The following is a 6,613-nucleotide window of genomic DNA, read 5'->3' on the forward strand; positions in this document are numbered from 1 at the left end:
TTTAGGGATGATTAGGCTAAAAGGGATTAAACTCTAAGCCTTTTCACATTAGAGTCCGAGAGTCTAGTCTTTTATTTGTGCTTAATTGTTTGAGTTGTGTACTTTGTTTCTAAAGGTGATTTTAATTTAAGGGGTAATTAGTTAATAGCCTAAGACATTTCTGGCAAGGCAAGACTTGGTACTTAAGCAGCTCTTTAGCTCACCTCTCTTACCTGGAACTTGTCTAAGTGAAAGTTTTGAACCCTTTAGATTAAGAAAACTTTTAAAAACAAAGATGTCTTCTTATGGTTCATATAGGTCTTCTAGGTTAGATAAAGCTGATGAAATGTTTAAACAAGCTAGGAATCTTCCATCATTTGGTAAAGACATAGGTGCATTAACATACCTAGCTTGGGAAAAAGAAATTGATAAAATAAATCCTTGGTTTTATGAAGAGAGTGAATATTATGTCCTTAGCATATATCTCTCTAAGTTAGAAGAAAATGCAAGTGAGTGGTGGGATGAAAGACAATATCATGTTAGGAAAGGTAGGAAGTCTTCCATACGTGATCGGCATGATTTAAAAGTTTACATGAGAAGAAAGTTTGTGCCTTCAAGCATTAAAAGAAACCTAGAATTAATTAGGGATTGCATTGATGATGGAAAACTATTTCTTGAGAGTTTAAAGGATCATGGGTTTCTTCGTAGAGAATTAGAATTTTGGGCAAGACTAAAGGAGATCAAGGATAAGAAAAGAGAAAGAGAGATTGAGAGAAAAGAAAAGGAAGAAAGGAAAGAAGAAGAGAAGAGAGAGAGAGAGAAGAAATAGAGAAAAGAGAAGAGAGAAGAAGAGAGGAATTAAGAAGAGAAGAGAGAAAAGAAGAAGAAAAGAAAGAAAGGCAAGAAAAAGAGAAGAAAGAAAAGGAGAAATTGTTACTGATGACAAATCCTATTCTTTCAAAGACGGTGGAACCTAAAAGGGAAGGTTTCCAAATCTTTACTTCTTTTCCAATAATTGATTACTTTTCAATTTTTGACTTTTCTTTCAAACCAATTGTCATGAAAACATTTTCAGAATATGACAATTCAAATCTTGTGTTATTTTTATCTTTAAGAAAACAATTAACTCAAGATAAAATTGAATTTGGACTTCTAAAATTTTCAAAGATTACTAATCAAAGTATTAGAAGTTCTCATTCTCTTGTTTTTAAAGAAAAATTCTTTCTTGGATTGATATTAACCGAAGATATATTTGATGTGTATTGCAGATTCCTGTTTGATCCAGGAGGAAGAAAACTAGATCTAAAAGAATAAGGCCACTGCAAGATGGTCATGCTCCCAAAGATTGTGTGGAGCTTATTCATAAGGCGATTGCCAGATTTGAGGACAAATCTTTTCTTAAGAGGGAGGGCATGATGGAATCCTACTTGACTTAGTCTTTCTTTTGTATTTTTACCTTTCCTAGCTTAGCTCTTAAGGAGTATGGGTTATTATAAATACCCAACTCCTCTCTTGTAAAAGGACTTTTGAGATTAATGAGAATTAGGATTTCTGAAATAGAAACTATTCTCTCTTGAAAGTCAGGCTAGAGAGTCCAAAGACTTTCTCTAGCCACCTTCCAAGCACCCTTTCTATTTTTCATTTTCCATTTCCATGGTGCTCCATATTTCTCTCTCTTCCACGCTGCACCACAGATCAGTCGCCACATATTCGGCTCCTTGAGCACGCGTCAGTGCTTACTTTCCCACACAGATCTGCAGAAGAATACTCCTTCGCTCAAGCTTTTTCTCACGTCTCCACCGTCAAAATCAGGTTATATTTCTCACTGATTTACCATTATAGTCTCAGATCTTCATTCCTTCTCATCAGTTCATCTTTTCCACCGATCATCTTCCTCAAACCTAGAGTTTCCTCCTCATTTTCCACTTTCCTTCAAATTCAAACGATCAAAACCATTGTTCTACTGTTTAAACTGTTTTCCACCGATTGATTTTCGATTTCTACCGTTTAATCGGTCCAAATCCAGTTTCCCCTCTTTTCTAGGGTTTCAAATTGTTCATTTTCCATATCCTTCGAGTCAGCTATTTTAGAGCTTCGTTTTCATCATTCCGCTGCATCGTTCATCGTCGGAGAAGCTTCGAGGAGGTTCGGTTCGTGTTCGCGCATCTTCAATCGATCTCTTCTCGGCGTTTGTCCATCAGTAACTGTCTGCAAAAACAAATCTACAAATGTTTAATTGAACAACTACAGAAATTCAATCAACAAGTGAACCAAGATGGAAATGGAAACAAATGTGAAAACACCTTGAAGTGCCTTAACCTTAAACCCATATGTTTGTCATCTTTAAGCCAGCTTACACTAGGTGCTTTATCACCTGCAAACTCGGACATGATTAGAAAAAAAAACAAAACCACGATTCTGGGACATAAAATCTCATAAGCATTGATATAAATAACAAATCAACATTCACCCAAGTGACCAGTTAGGTTTAAACTTTAAGCCGATCCCCCTTCCAATAAAAAGCTCAGTTGGGGTTCATAGGCCAACTTGAGAGTTTGGATCTCTTGGAGCCTTCTATTGAATGTTTAGATCAAAACCAAAGTGACAAAAGCACTGACCAGAGTCATCTGATGCTGTTGAAGAGTCAATCCAGAGAAGCTCCTTAATCTGGTTCTGCAATTCTTCATCCCCCAAACCAGTGTTCAGTAGAAGTACATCTTGTCCCCTAAAACCAAAGATTTACCATTGATTTATTTTCACAATCAAACCATAGATAAACATTAAGAATTTTATAGAACAAAAGGTATATGACTCTTAATAGCCAATAAAATCAGACTTACGCAGAAACAGCTAGAATATGCATATCAGGCAGAGGATTCCAGGAAATACAGCTGACAGCTTCACCAACTTCCAACCGCCTAAGACATCTGCCAGTTTCAACCTCCCAGACACGGACAGTTCCATCACTTGAACCTGAGCAGATAGCAGAAAAGTTAGAGACCCATCTCCATCCTTCCTAAATTGAAACAGCAATATATGTCATCAATATTCATACCTGAAGCCATCCATTGCCCTGAAGCTTCAATGGAAATTGATGTAACAGCATCTTCATGGCCTTTATACTCAATATAGCATGTTATGGGATAAGGCTTAAGCTCCTTTCGACTCGGAAGCTTTGGCTTTAAAGATTCAGGATCAATATTAAGCTAGAACACGGAAAGAAAAGAAAAAGTGAACAAATTATACCAATTATAGTATACACACATTCGCACCAAAAATCAAATCAGTAAACTAGTTCTCTGACAGATATTTCACTCACGCGCTTTTTCTGAACTCGAGGGCACAAGTACAGATCCAAACAACGTTCAAAGGATTCCTTCATAGCATTCTCATATGAAGGGATGCTCCTCATAGACGTAAACCTGACCAAGTAACATTTATTAGCCCGACACTACATAAAGAAGGGAGTAAAAACGTTTGCCCTGAAACAAAGTACCTTTTTGGAATAAACTTAGGACGGTCTTCCTCAAACATCAATTGATAAGAATTTATCTCCTCTTGAGTTGGAATGTACTCTAAAGGAGGATTATAAGATTCATCATGGCCTACAAAATGAAATTATGTTATCAATCACCAAGGTACACCAAAATCAGAAGCAAAAACAAATATTATCTATTAGTAGATTTTGGCTCTCCAAAAGGTTAATACCAGGTAATTTCTGCTTAGGGGCAGGAATGTAAGCCAAATGATTTGATTTTTCTGTCGAACCAAAATCATCTCCCCACAAGAGATATGGACCATCTTCCTCTTTTGGTTTGTCAAAAGTAATTGTTCCCTTGCTCTAACATATTGTACAACCTGTAGAATCACGGAAGTTTAAAAGTGATAAGAAAAATCAATTTGTTTCCAATGTCCTCCTGAACATCTCCACATTAGTAAACAAAGGAATGGTTACCTTTTTAGCTTCCCACTTTGAAGGAATAAACCTTCTTTTTGGTTCAGGAGCATTAGACAATGGATGCTTGGCATCTTCCCATTTATACCAGTCAACATAATCCTGAATATTACATAGGAGAGATGAAATTTAGGAAGAAAACTGTGCACACTAATTATATTTAAAATTGTACTCAAAATCCCTAAAAATTAAAATAAGATGGAAACTAAACACATACCGGATAAGGATCAAAGTCAGAATGTGGTGCCTGGTTCTTGAGCAGTCTACGGACAAGTTTGATTTCATCTTTTGTCAGCTCAACTACCTCATCATTGTACTCATCATAGATTTTCCGCCTTCAATGTTTAAGAATGTAGACAGATTAAATATGTTTCTAGAAGGACAGTAACATTAACAAACTATAAAATAATATTCCCCCACAGATGTATGTGCTATACTTATAACAAGAGAAAATGATTGACTATTTTCCCCAGCTTCTTATAATAGTTCTTCACTGTTTATTTATTGAAAATTACCCAATTTACCTTCTTTAATGTATTGTAATCTGTTCTGCTTAGGGGCATAGGGTTTAAAAAATAACAATGCTAATTCAAAATTTAGGCCTCAACATAATAGAAAGGATACCAAATGTAACGTCTCAAAGAAAATATTATATACATCGAGGAACATACTCTCTGTGTGTACTGAGTAGATGGATGTAAAGTTGAGTGTTGGTGTTTACAAGCATTATGAGAAGAAAAGAATACAATAATGGAAATTGAAATGAAGGAAATAAGTAGCACAGGAGGAATGAAACTAACCAACTCTTAGAATCGTCAACGTTTGCAAGAAATGAATCTAACTTGTCTTGCTTTTCCTTTTTCTTGATCTTCTTGCCCTTTATGTCGTATCCAATATGAGGTTCATCCTCATACCACTTCAAAGGTACATCTCCGATAGTGTTTCGAGGAGCCACCTATAAAAGGAACACAAATGGCGTAAGCATAACACAACTTCTTAGAATGAGGCAAAATCCAATACGTGAGCCTGTTTCAGAAGACAATGACAGTGATCACCTCATCCTCGGAGGAGTCACTCTCAGCTCCTGGCTGATGGAGGTCAGAGCTCTCATTTCCACTGCCTTCACCATTGACAATGTCCTGCAACGATTTCTTCAACTCGTTACTTATGGTAACAAAAGCAACAACGCGGCCTTCTCGCTAAAGATGCCATGTTATTAAGAACAGAAGGCAGTTTACCTCGTCTACAGAAGATTCAGTTCCTTCAGCTTCTAAATCGTCGGACCTACCATTCTCAGGGGAACCTTCTTCGAACTCTGATTCAGCTTGCGAATCCAGGGAGACAGAAGATTCGTCATCATCTGCAGAAGAGTCCTACAAACAGAATACACAAGTACACTTCTAGCATTAGTATATAGTCACAGTTACAAAAAGTTATATGAAGTCAGAATTCCTTGAGAATAGCACCTCGTAGTCACAGTCAGAATCGGATACTGATGGCAAAGGAACCTTATCAGAAGGCAATGGAGCTTCTTCTTCGTGGACGTCGTTTTTCGGCATCGTCTTCTTCTTCCCCTTCATTTTCAAAGTTAGGGCACGTTAGGGTTTTGTTTGAGGAGGGAAAGGGTTTTACGAGTCCTTACTCAGTCAGCCGCAATTTGATTTCCTACGCCTTTGCTTTTTTGTTAGGCCCAATCTTCATAAAACTCTGCCTTTAGAAAATAAAATTGTACCCTAAGCAATATAGGAATCATAGTATGATTTTTTTTAAGCAAATCAAATTATATATCTGCACTTTAAAATGTAAAAATATATATATAAATCTTAAATTACATAATTTTGTTGATTTAGTTTTAATTATTTGTTGTAAGGTTTAATGTTAACATCTTAATAACGTTAAGTTTTATGAAATTATATAATTCTTCATTTTTTTCCTTTTTTTTTACATTTTTAATGTATATATTTAATATTCTTATTTTATTTTTAAATTATGTTTTAAATTTATAATGAAATATATAAATAGTTTTATCTTATATTCTTATCTTACCTTTAATTATGTTTTAAATAAAACAGTAGATAATTTTTAACATTGATGAAGGGTGCCTTTTACTTCCTTTTTTTTATGCAATTCTGTTTACTTTTATTTTTGAAGTAATTGATTTTTAAATTAAATAAATACTCGTGATAAAAAAATTATTTACACCACAAAAAAACAAAAAAACAACTCACTCTTTTTTATCAAAAATATTTATAATTCAATAATATTTGTATTTGAATCATTATTATAATAATAATTCTTTTATTATAAAAAATAGACACGTACACATGTATTTCTAATCTATAAAAGACATACGTGTTTAATATTTTTGTTAAACTTCTAATTACAATTTAAAATAAAAAATATATATCTAAATAGTAAAAAGTGGTTACCTTTTTTAATAATGTAACTACAATTATTAATTTATTTTCATATATATATTGAGATAGAAATAAGAAAAACAAAGACAGACTTAGTTATCTCGTATTTATTTATTTATTTCGTTTTTTATTTTATTATTTCATTTTTATAATTTTTTTATTTAATAAATTATTAATGATCAACTTAATTTAAAGTATTAATTATTTTTAATACTAAGATTTCATTTTTAATTTTAACCTTTTATGGTTTTTAATTACTTTA

The 6,613-nt window shown here is 33.8% G+C and overlaps 1 pseudogene across 1 annotated transcript; it reads right to left on the bottom strand.

The window, feature by feature from the left end:
- Window positions 1–73: 73 nt before the first annotated feature.
- On the bottom strand, window positions 74–5,709 carry LOC148191261 (ribosome biogenesis protein BOP1 homolog; annotated as a pseudogene). The gene is made up of 14 exons (XR_015782998.1): window positions 5,401–5,709; window positions 5,173–5,307; window positions 4,990–5,073; window positions 4,735–4,889; window positions 4,152–4,269; window positions 3,935–4,036; window positions 3,688–3,837; window positions 3,476–3,584; window positions 3,299–3,401; window positions 3,035–3,185; window positions 2,820–2,952; window positions 2,598–2,704; window positions 2,283–2,353; window positions 74–2,187 (listed from the first exon to the last, which is right to left on the bottom strand). The product of XR_015782998.1 is annotated as a ribosome biogenesis protein BOP1 homolog (transcript).
- Between the last annotated feature and the right edge of the window lie 904 nt (window positions 5,710–6,613).

This window comes from Vigna umbellata, chromosome 11 (assembly GCF_029865625.1).
Source record: "Vigna umbellata cultivar VRB3 chromosome 11, Vumbellata_1.0, whole genome shotgun sequence".
Taxonomy (NCBI): Eukaryota; Viridiplantae; Streptophyta; class Magnoliopsida; order Fabales; family Fabaceae; genus Vigna; species Vigna umbellata.